Genomic DNA, 12,500 nt, shown 5'->3' on the forward strand with positions numbered 1-12,500 from the left:
ATATTTATAAATATATATGCACACATGGATATTGAATGATAGATAAATCTTAAAACTATATAGACAAATACAAACGTATACAAATACACAGATACATCAATGCATACATGCACATGTACATATACTCACCAACATGCACACATACACACAAATATACATACATATATATGGGTGTGCCATACACATACATGCACGTGCCGTTTCTTATGCTCTATCGCTCTTTCGCTTTTCCCCCTTTCGGTCTTTCAAGTTTTCGTTTTTCGCTTTCTTTCTTCCCTTCTATTCTTTCACTCTTTCACTTGTTAACTCCAGTTCTTTCATTCTTCCCCCTCACTCTTACTCCTTTACTCGCTTACTTTCTCGTTCACTCTTTCTCCCTCATTTTCAGTCAAAAGTAAAAACCAAAATGTGTTTAAGTCCAATAAAAAAACGGTCAAATTAATGACGTTTCTTTTTGATGATGATGGATAGAAGAAGAGAAGAATAAATAGATGAATAAAATAATTTTCCAGTTGCGATGGCCGGGAATCGAACCCGGGTCAACTGCTTGGAAGGCAGCTATGCTCACCACTATACCACCATCGCTTCACGTTTACTATTGATGAAGAATAAGAAGTGACTTTCCACACGAGAGATTTTCTGGCGAAGACTCAGGTACCTTCTTGCTTAGTCTGTTGTTTGCGAGTATTACTGTACACCCTGATGCAAACTGCAATGTACTGGTTAGTTCTTACTCGAATCAAATACAATTAAAAATGTAGAGGACATGCACACGTGATTTGTAAATCATCTGTCATTATTCATTCTTGTAATGTTTGTTTACTGTTCATTAAAACGGAATTTGATATATATGTGTGTGTGTGTATACACGCGCGCGCGTGTGTGTGTACACGCGTGCGTGTGTGTGTGTGAAAAGTACATGCACGCAAAAAAAAATTCATCGTTTGTCCTTATTTTTCTCGATATCATTATCGTCATTGCCCAAATACGTCCATAAATACTATATCTTGTTTGAGGGGGGCGGGGAGTGTGAGAGAAGCAAAAGAGAGAAGGAAGGAAGCAGAGTGAAGTGGACCTCTTCCGCTTCCTCGTTTTCAACAACAAAAATAATAGATAAATAAAATAAATAAATAGATAATAAATAAAAAGCGTGTATGTTTGTTTTCGTAAGCATATCTGACTGTGATGTCCAGTAAATGAATATGTATATCTATATATGCAATTCATATTACATCACCCCAGATGCTTCTCGGAAGAGCCAGGGAGCAAACGCAAAGAAAAGACAATGCGTAAAAGAACCAAATAACAAGGAACCTCTGCCAGCCATTGCTCAAAAAGCACTGAGGAAAAACGCCAAGTGGAGATGGCGAAGGAGAGGCCATTTTGGTCAAGATGCTGCAACTGCCTAGACCTGATCCACGAGAGAAAAGATAAATGAATAAATTAATCCAAATAGTGGAATGGAATGTAGTATCTTTGAGAACTTTTTGGATCAGTTGCAATAAATAAATAAAAGTCCCGATTTGGCATCTTGGTTGATTGTTTTTGATCTAGAGACAATGCCATTTGTGATGCTTTCGGAGTCAGAGGTCTAGAACATGAAGGAAATCTCAAATCACTATCTTTCCTTTGTAAAAGTAATGAGGATCACTTAAAAGTTATGGAGATAGGTACATACACATATACATATGCACACACGCATATACATGCATACATATATATGTATATATGTATTTATATGTATGTACATATGTATATATGTATAAGTGTATATATGTATGTATATATGTATGTATATACATCTATATGTGTATATATGTTTATATACACATGCTTGTATGTCTGTAATATGTACGTAATATATATGTATGTGTATATATATTTATAAATATATATGCACACATGAATATTAAATGAGAGTAGATAAATCTTAAAACTATATAGACAAATACAAACGTATACAAATACACAGATACATCAGTGCATACAAGCACATGTACATATACTCACCAACATGCACACATACACACAAATATACATACATATATATATGGGTGTGCCATACACATATACACGTGCCGTTTCTTATGCTCTATCGCTATTTCGCTTTTCTCCCTTTCGGTCTTTCAAGTTGTCGTCTTTCGCTTATTTTCTTCTCTTCTATTCTTTCTCTCTTTCACTTTTCATCTCTTCAGTTCTTTCATTCTTCCCCCTCACTCTTACTCCTTTACTCGCTTACCTTCTCGTTCACTCTTTCTCCCTCATTTTCAGTCAAAAGTAAAAACCAAAATGTGTTTGTCCAATTAAAAAAACGGTCAAATTAATGTCGTTTCTTTTTGATGATGATGGATAGAAGAAGAGAAGAATAAATAGATGAATAAAATAATTTTCCAGTTGCGATGGCCGGGAATCGAACCCGGGTCAACTGCTTGGAAGGCAGCTATGCTCACCACTATACCACCATCGCTTCACATTTCCATTTGATGAAGAATAAGAAGTGACTTTCCACACGAGAGATTTTCTGGCGATGACTCAGGTACCTTCTTGCTTAGTCTGTTGTTTGCGAGTATTACTGTGCACCCTGATGCAAACTGCAATGTACTGGTTAGTTCTTACTCGAATCAAATACAATTAGAAACATAGAGTAAATGCACACGCGATTTATAAATCATCTGCCGTTATTCGTTCTTGTCATAACCATAACAGTGTTAATATGTTAACCATGTGTTAATAGGTAAATGAGATATATAGAAGGTATATGTGCATGGATATATGTGTGCGCGTGTGTATATATATCTATACATATATGTGTGCGTGCGTGTGTGTGCGTGTGTGTATGTAGATATACACATATATGTATATGTATGTTCCTTTTCTACATTTTCCTTTGATACTGTCACTTGTATCAATATCATTATCACTATCAACGACTTCCATAAATACTACCTTTATTTTTTTGTTGACGAAGTTGCTTTTTTTTGGGGGGGGGAGGGGGATAAGAGGAGGGGAGAGAGAAGTGTGAAAGAAGTAAAAGAGAGAAGGGAGGAAGCAGAGGGAAGTGGACCTCTTCCGCTTCCACGTCTTCAACTAAAAAACAATATCTTGTCTGTGTACGTTTTCGTAAGCATATCTAAATAAGTTGTTTTTGAATATGTGTGTGTGTGTATTTATGTGTGTGTGTGTATTTATGTGTGTGTGTGTGTTTATGTGTGTGTGTGTTTATGTGTGTGTGTGTTTATGTGTGTGTGTGTTTATGTGTGTGTGTGTTTACGTGTGTGTGTGTATTTAAGTGTGTATGTGTGTTTATGTGTGTGTGTTTATGTGTGTGTGTTTATATGTGTGTGTGTGCATATAATTACTTGCTCCGATGCTTCTCAGCACAAGAACAAGGAAACAAATAAAAATGGAAGAAAATATACGAAATGACAAAAAAAAGTACTTACGAAAAATATGAGCAACTAGGTAAAGACGAGAAGAGGAATATTGAAATGAGGCAAGAACTCTTTTCGCTCATAGAGGCGGGAATTGCCTGGCTCTGAGCAACGAGGGAAAGAAAAACAAAGAATAGATGAATCAGAGAATATAGGATCCTCATAAAACATCCAAATCAGTTAGCGATGATAAATTTTAATACTTAGTCTCACACCTTTAGTTTATTTTCTCTTTTTGCTTTAATTATTTTTGAGCGAACTTTCCCATCTGGCAGATTGTTATAGAACTTAATCCCCGAAATAAAATAACTAGAAAAACGCCAAGAGAACTAAAGGAAAGGATAGATCAGTAGCAACCCGAGGAGGTGTCATGACGTCTGATTCTATTTTTAGAAAAACGCACATGCGGGTTTGTTTTGATGACGTCACAAGAGGATGCTTTGCGAACATGGTCGATCATTTTGGTCTCTTCAGTTTTCGAAAAAGGATGGAAAATAATGCTTTTAAAGGTTATATTTTCATTGAACGATCATCAAAGAAGACTCCATGACACCTCGAGTTGCTACTGATCTAGCCTTTCCCAGAGAACTAGAGCGTGAGGGAGCGTGAATATAAACGATACTCAATATTATTACTTATCCTATATAAAAAAAAAAAAAAGATTGGAAGGCAAATCAAAAATTAAATCATGTGCTAATAGGTAAAGGGGATATAAAGGAGGTACATGTGTATAGATATGTATGTGTGCGCGTGTGTATATATATATCTATACATGTATATGTGTGCGTATGTGCTTGCGTGCGTGTGTGTGTGCGGGTGTGTGTGTGTGTGTGTGTGTGTGTGTGTGTGTGTGTGTGTGTGTGTGTGTGTGTGTGTGTGTGTGTGTGTGTATCTGTATGTGTGTGTGTGGGTGTGTGTGTGTGTGTGTGTGTGTGTATCTGTATGTGTGTGTGTGGGTGTGTGTGTGTGTGTGTGTGTGTATCTGTATGTGTGTGTGTGGGTGGGTGTGTGTGTGTGTGTGTGTGTATCTGTATGTGTGTGTGTGGGTGTGTGTGTGTGTGTACACATATATGTATGTTCCTTTTCTACATTTTTTTACCTAGTTGTACATGTTTTTCCTCAGTCTTTTTAGTATTGGTTTATCGCTCTTTTACTTGTTTGTATTCGCATTAAATAGATCGATAGATAGATAAATACAGATAAATTGACAGATTGATACATATATAGATTGGCAGATGGATATATAAACAGACTGATAGATTGATAGATAGACAGGTAGGTAGATTGATAGATTGATAGATAGATATATATAGATAGTTTGATTAATAGATATAAAGATTGACTGATTGATAGATGTATAGGTAGATTAATAGATAAAAATATTGATAAATATAAATAGATAGATAAATAGATAAATTCATATAAATAGATAGATTCATAGATAGATAGATAGGCAGAGGTAAATATAAGTAGATAGATAAATAGATAAATTCATATAGATAGATAGATTGATAGATAGATAGGTAGATAGATGAATAAGTAGATATACACTTTTCACACTCCCCCCCCCCCTTCTTCACCTCTTAAGAAAGAAACATCGTCAACAACCAAATAAAGGTAGTACTTATGGAAGTAAATGGGAAGGAATGATAATGATATCTGGAAAGGAACAGTATTAACGATGAGAGTTATGGCATTGAATAATGACATGATGAATAATCTGTGTGCATATTCTCTTTTGTTTATTAATGGATAGGAAATAACCACTGCTGCACCATCAGGGGAAGGGATTAATACTCGCCAAGAACAGGTAAGGAAAGTACTTAGCCGAATCGTCCGTGGAAAGTCTCTCGTGTGAGAAGTCACTTTCTATTCTTCATCGACTATGGACGTGAAGCGATGGTGGTATAGTGGTGAGCATAGCTGCCTTCCAAGCAGTTGACCCGGGTTCGATTCCCGGCCATCGCAAAAAAGTATAATTTTATCGGTGAATTTCAATCGCCGCAATTTAATTACACTTTATTTTGTTGTTGTTGTTGTTGTTTTTATTCTCCGTGTATGTTTCTTCTCAGAAACGAAGATGAATGTAAAGGAAGGAGAGTGAGAAGGAGCGAGAGAGAGGGCAGAGAGAGAGAGAGAGAGAGAGAGAGAGAGAGAGAGAGAGAGAGACAGAGAGAGAGAGAGAGAGAGAGAGAGAGAGAGAGAAAGTGAACAAAGTGAAGATTGAAAGAGTTGACGAGTGAAATACATGAAGAGTAAAAGAATGAGAGGGAGCGAAAGAGAAAGGAAAGACGAATGATGGCGTGAATGGAAGAGTTGTGAAAGACTTGGATAGTGAAAGGGTTGAAACGAAGAAGTGGAAGACCGGAAGGGCGAGAGAAGGGAATGAGAAGGCAAGGATAGAAAGTAATGGAAAGTAGAATGAATCAAAGAAGGAAAAGAAATAAGTGAATATGAGAGAGCAAGAAGGTGTAGAGTACAGACGCAAGTAGGGAATAACAATGTAATAATAAAAAAGAAAAAAATTAAGACACTCATGCAGTCATACAAACAGAAAAAAATAACTTACACGTATGTATCTATATGTATCTATATGCTGTGTATGTATCTATAAAAAACTATATCCTTTAAGTTGGTTTCCTATAACTTATATATAGGAAGGACAATGATATTGAGAATCTCTTGTATTATAAACTTCCTAAGTGCTGTTCTGTTTCAGCAATTAAGTTCTGCAACGAGCTCCCAAATCGTAAAGTTCGTTACATGAAAAAAAAAAAATCAATTAATTAGTTGAGAACTCATGGGCGGGGCAAAACGCATTCGATTCATTATATATATTTTCTTTCTTTTCTTTTCTTTTTCTTTTTCTTTTTCTTTTTCTTTTTCTTTTTCTTTTTCTTTTTCTTTTTTTTCTTTTTCTTTTCTTTTTGTTTTTCTTTTTCTTTTGCTTCTTTTATTTTCTTTTGCTTTTGCTTTTGCTTTTGCTTTTGCTTTTGCATTTTTCTTTTTCTTTTTCTTTTTCTTTTTCTTTTTTTTTTTTTGCTTTTGCTTTTGCTTTTGCTTTTTCTTTTTTTTTCTTTTCTTTTCTTTTCTTTTCTTTTCTTTTCTTTTTTTTTCTTTACTTTTCTTTGCTTTTCTTTTCTTTTCTTTTCTTTTCTTTTTTCTTTTCTTTTCTTTTCTTTTCTGTTTTCTTTTTCTTCTTTTTCTTTTTCTTTTTTTCTTTTTTTTTTTTTCTTTATTCCTTCCCTCGTTGCTCAGATCGAGGCATTAGCATCCTTTATGACCAAAATGGACTTTATCCTTATGGTATTTCCAGCGATCGTCTTCTAAGTCTTTTCACACAGTTGTCCAGGTTGTTCTTCACTGCCTTTTTAAGTCATCGGTTGTCGCTGTTTGTCCTTTTCTCCTTCTGTTTATTATCCATGCTTTGCGTCCTTGTTCGCCGCTGAGAGGTATCGACAACTTATGGAAAAGAAATTATACATATTCATATCCATATACTGTATATTCGGATATGTTTACGAGAACATATGCATACAAACAAGACCTTTTTTCCGTTTTTTTTTTTCTTCTTCTTTGAAAAGCGTGGAAGCAGATGAGGTCCACTGAACTCTCATATTCTTTCTCTCTTTGACCTCTCTCACACTTCTCTCTCCCTTTATCTTTCTCTTCCTTCTTAAAAGAGCAGCAACAATCAAAAAGAGCTAGTATTTATAGGAGTAATTGGGTCATAGTGATAATGAAATCGTAAAACAGTATGAACAGTTAGAATACCTGTTATAATTATGAAAACGCTCACTCATGGCAGATGAAAAATAATTTATGTGTGTATGTATTTCATACTTTTTACTCTGTGTTTTGTTATTTGCTTTATATAAAAATTAAATATAGATAATAAGATAATTATCTATATGTGTTTTAATGGAGAGGATCTCATCATTGCTGTTCCATCAGGGAATGCGGTCATATTCGCAAACAACAGATTAGGCAAATATCACCCATTCGTCTTCCTTCTCCCTCGTTCACTCTCACTCCCTCCTCCTCAATCTAAAGGATTGCGATGGAGAGAGAGAGAGGGAGAGAGAGGGAGGGAGGGAGGAAGGGAGGGAGGGAGGGAGGGAGGGAGAGAGAGAGAGAGAGAGAGAGAGAGAGAGAGAGAGAGAGAGAGAGAGAGAGAGAGAGAGAGAGAGAGAGAGAGAGAGACGAGAGATGGAGATAGAGGGAGAGAGGGAGGGAGGGAGAGAGAGAGAGAGACAGAGAAAGAGAGAGGTGGGGGCAGATTGGGAATATGGAAAGAGAAAATTCAAATTCAAGTTCAAAACGTGCCAGAGAGTAAGGTACACGGAAAGCAAAATAATTATTAAAGTGTAATTAAGTTGAGGCGAGTGTAGTTCACCGAAAAAATATAATGCAGTTGCGATGGCCGGGAATCGAACCCGGGTCAACTGCTTGGAAGGCAGCCACGCTCACCACTATACCACCATCGCTTCACGTTTAAGAAAGATGAAGAAGAGAAAGTCATTTCCTGCAGAAGAGACTTTCCAGTGACAGTTCAGAGACTTGTCTAACCTGTTGTTAACGAGTGTTACTACAATACTTGTTAGAGTGGCAATGTGGTCATTTCGCTTTCGATTTTATATAGATAGATAGATATAGATACATAGAAATAGATGGATAGATATAGACGGATAGATGGATATAGATAGATTGATCTAGATTGAATGATATAGATAGATTGATAGGTATAGATAGATTGCTAGATACAGGTAAACTGATAGATATTCAGTTTATTTGAAATAAGTATATATATGTACATATACATATATATGTATGTATACATGCATGAATTGTACATATAACTTGTTTACCTGTCATTATCATTGTTGTCATAACTACCAATAGTTCTAATAGTCACTGTTATTGGTATCTAACAAGGTATTAACGGTACTTAGGGAATAACATGGATAACTGAGCAGAACAAAGAACAAGAGAGCATTTTCGATTACTTCCTTGAGCCTAGAAGAACTTTTTGATCTGAAGAATTAAGGAGGAAAAACTCAAAAGAACATATATTTATTAGATTTTGAGACAAAATGTTAAAAAAAAGTCTTAGACTAAGGTAAGCTGAAGTTTTTGTTTGATATTAACTAACTGAACAAAGCGACTTGGCAGATTGTTCCAGAACCTGATACTGAAAGGAGAAAAATCTTAAGAAATATGCTAGGGTGACATTGTACCGTTATCAAAGCGCGTTCATTTGTCTTCAGAATAGTTCAGCTGAACAAAGCATGAACGAAGCATAAGATGGATTATCAAAATGTTTTTTTTTCTTTTTTTTCTATTTTTCTTTTCTTTTTTCTTTTTTCTTTTTTTTGTGTTCGTTGGTGGTGAGGTCGCCTTTTGATGGAAGGGGGAGGGAGTGAAGTGTAAGAGATGTACTGTTAGAGATATAATCTCTCTCTCTCTCTCTCTGTCCATCTCTCCATCTCTCTCTCCATCTCTCCATCTCTCTCTCTGTCCATCTCTGTGTCTGTCTCTCTCTCTCTCTCTCTCTCTCTCTCTCTCTCTCTGTCCATCTCTCCATCTCTCTCTCTCTGTCCATCTCTGTCTCCGTCTCTCTCTCTCTCTCTCTCTCTCTCTCTCTCTCTCTCTCTCTCTGTCCATCTCTGTCTCTCTCTCTCTCTCTCCCTCTCCCTCTCTCTCTCTCTCTTACTCTTTCTCTCCATCTCTCCATCTCTCCATCTCTCCATCTCTCTCTCTCTCTGTCTCTCTCTCTCTCTCTCTCTCTCTCTCTCTCTCTCTCTCTCTCTCTCTCTCTCTCTCTCTCTCTCTCTCTCTCTCACTCACCCTCTCTCCATCTCTCTCTCTACTCTCATACTTTATCTCATCCCTGCTTATATATTCTATTTTCCTATCGTCTTTCTACCTCACGCATCTTCCCTTTTATATCTTTTTCTCATCTTCTTTTTTATACAAAAAATATACGGAGAGTAAAGATAAAATGAAAAATAGAATGTAGTTTATCTGAAGCGAGTGCAATTCACCGATAAAAGCGACGAGTTGTTGCGATGGCCGGGAATCGAACCCGGGTCACCTGCTTGGAAGGCAGCCACGCTCACCACTCTGCCACCACCGCTTCATTATTTGTGTGAAGTGGAACAGGAATCAGACGAAACGGCTATCTTGTGGGTTGACTTACGACGAACTGAAAGGTTTTATGATGACTTATGACTGGTTGACAGGCTTGTGATGACTTATGACTGGTTGACAGGTTTGTGATGATTTATGACAGGTTGACAGGGTTGTGATGACTTGCGACTAGTTGACAGGTTTATAATGACTTACGATTGGTTGACAGGTCTGTGATGGCATGACTGGTTGACAGGTTTGTGATGGCATGACTGGTTGACAGGTTTGTGATGACTTACGATTGGTTGACAGGTTTGTGATGACTTATGACTGGTTGACAGGTTTGTGATGATTTATGACAGGTTGACAGGGTTGTGATGACTTATGACTGGTTGACAGGTTTGTGATGATTTATGACTAGTTGAAAGGATTGTGATGACTTATGACTAGTTGAAAGGTTTGTGATGACTTATGACTAGTTGAAAGGTTTGTGATGACTTATGACTGGGTTACAGGTCTGTGATGACTTATGACTAGTTGAAAGGTTTGTGATGACTTATGACTAGTTGAAAGGTTTGTGATGACTTATGACTAGTTGAAAGGTTTGTGATGACTTATGACTAGTTGAAAGGTTTGTGATGACTTATGACTGGGTTACAGGTCTGTGATGACTTATGACTAGTTGAAAGGTTTGTGATGACTTATGACTAGTTGAAAGGTTTGTGATGACTTATGACTGGTTGACAGGTTTGTGATTACTTACGATTGGTTGACAGGTTTGTGATGACTTATTACAGGTTGACAGGTCTGTGATGACTTATGACTGGTTGACAGGTTTCTGATGACTTATGACTGGTTGACAGGTCTGTGATGACTTATGACTGGTTGACAGGTCTGTGATGACTTATGACTGGTTGACAGGTCTGTGATGACTTATGACTGGTTGACAGGTCTGTGATGACTTATGACTGGTTGACAGGTTTGTGATGACTTACGACTGGTAGACAGCCTTGTAATGACTTATGACTGGTTGAAGGGTCTGTGATAACGTATGACAGGTCTGTGATGACTTATGACTGGTTGACAGGTCTGTGATGACTTATGACTGGTTGACAGGTCTGTGATGACTTATGACTGGTTGACAGGTTTGTGATGACATGACTGGTTGACAGGTTTGTGATTACTTATGACTGGTTGACAGGTCTGTGATGACTTATGACTGGTTGACAGGTTTGTGATGACTTACGACTGGTAGACAGCCTTGTGATGACTTATGACTGGTTGAAGGGTCTGTGATAACGTATGACAGGTTTGTGATGACTTATGACTGGTTGACAGGTCTGTGATGACTTATGACTGATTGACAGGTTTGTGATGACTTATGACTGGTTGACAGGTTTGTGATGACTTATGACTGGTAGACAGCCTTGTGATGACTTATGACTGGTTGACAGGTCTGTGATGACTTATGACTGGTTGACAGGTTTGTGATGACTTATGACTGGTTGACAGGTTTGTGATGACTTATGACTGGTTGACAGGTTTGTGATGACTTATGACTGGTTGACAGGTCTGTGATGACTTATGACTGGTTGACAGGTTTGTGATGACTTACGACTGGTAGACAGCCTTGTGATGACTTATGACTGGTTGAAGGGTCTGTGATAACGTATGACAGGTTTGTGATGACTTATGACTGGTTGACAGGTTTGTGATGACTTATGACTGGTTGACAGGTCTGTGATGACTTATGACTGGTTGACAGGTCTGTGATGACTTATGACTGGTTGACAGGTTTGTGATGACTTATGACTGGTTGACAGGTTTGTGATGATTTATGACTGGTTGACAGGTTTGTGATTACTTACGATTGGTTGACAGGTTTGTGATGACTTACGACTGGTAGACAGCCTTGTGATGACTTATGACTGGGTTACAGGTCTGCGATGACTTATGACTAGTTGAAAGGTTTGTGATGACTTATGACTGGTTGAAAGGTTTGTGATGACTTATGACTGGTTGACAGGTTTGTGATGATTTATGACTGGTTGACAGGTTTGTGATTACTTACGATTGGTTGACAGGTTTGTGATGACTTACGACTGGTAGACAGCCTTGTGATGACTTATGACTGGTTGAAGGGTCTGTGATAACGTATGACAGGTTTGTGATGACTTATGACTGGTTGGCAGGTTTGTGATGACTTATGACTGGTTGACAGGTCTGTGATGACTTATGACTGGTTGACAGGTTTGTGATGACTTACGACTGGTAGACAGCCTTGTGATGACTTATGACTGGTTGAAGGGTCTGTGATAACGTATGACAGGTCTGTGATGACTTATGACTGGTTGACAGGTTTGTGATGATTTATGACTGGTTGACAGGTCTGTGATAACGTATGACAGGTCTGTGATGACTTATGACTGGTTGACAGGTTTGTGATGACTTATGACTGGTTGACAGGTCTGTGATAACGTATGACAGGTCTGTGATGACTTATGACTGGTTGACAGGTCTGTGATGACTTATGACTGGTTGACAGGTTTGTGATGACTTATGACTGGTTGACAGTTCTGTGATGACTTATGACTGGTTGACAGGTTTGTGATGACTTATGACTGGTTGAAAGGTCTGTGATGACTTATGACTGGTTGACAGGTCTGTGATGACTTATGACTGGTTGACAGGTCTGTGATGACTTATGACTGGTTGACAGGTTTGTGATGACTTATGACTGGTAGACAGCCTTGTGATGACTTATGACTGGTTGACAGGTCTGTGATGACTTATGACTGGTTGACAGGTTTGTGATGACTTATGACTGGTAGACAGCCTTGTGATGACTTATGACTGGTTGACAGGTTTGTGATGATTTATGACTGGTTGACAGGTCTGCAATAACGTATGACAGGTCTGTGATGACTTATGACTGGTTGA

General features: G+C 37.7%; 5 non-coding genes across 5 annotated transcripts; 1 reads left to right on the forward strand and 4 right to left on the reverse strand.

Moving 5' to 3' along the window:
• Positions 1 to 513: 513 nt before the first annotated feature.
• Positions 514 to 585, reverse strand: TRNAG-UCC (transfer RNA glycine (anticodon UCC)). The gene has a single exon. It is a non-coding gene; the product is annotated as a tRNA-Gly (tRNA).
• A 1,810-nt stretch (positions 586 to 2,395) lies between these two features.
• Positions 2,396 to 2,467, reverse strand: TRNAG-UCC (transfer RNA glycine (anticodon UCC)). Its single transcript has one exon. It is a non-coding gene; the product is annotated as a tRNA-Gly (tRNA).
• Positions 2,468 to 5,327: 2,860 nt separating this feature from the next.
• Positions 5,328 to 5,399, forward strand: TRNAG-UCC (transfer RNA glycine (anticodon UCC)). The gene has a single exon. It is a non-coding gene; the product is annotated as a tRNA-Gly (tRNA).
• A 2,447-nt stretch (positions 5,400 to 7,846) lies between these two features.
• Positions 7,847 to 7,918, reverse strand: TRNAG-UCC (transfer RNA glycine (anticodon UCC)). Its single transcript has one exon. It is a non-coding gene; the product is annotated as a tRNA-Gly (tRNA).
• A 1,577-nt stretch (positions 7,919 to 9,495) lies between these two features.
• On the reverse strand, positions 9,496 to 9,567 carry TRNAG-UCC (transfer RNA glycine (anticodon UCC)). The gene has a single exon. It is a non-coding gene; the product is annotated as a tRNA-Gly (tRNA).
• Positions 9,568 to 12,500: the final 2,933 nt, after the last annotated feature.

The sequence above is a fragment of the Penaeus vannamei genome, chromosome 25, assembly GCF_042767895.1.
Source record: "Penaeus vannamei isolate JL-2024 chromosome 25, ASM4276789v1, whole genome shotgun sequence".
NCBI classification, from domain to species: Eukaryota; Metazoa; Arthropoda; class Malacostraca; order Decapoda; family Penaeidae; genus Penaeus; species Penaeus vannamei.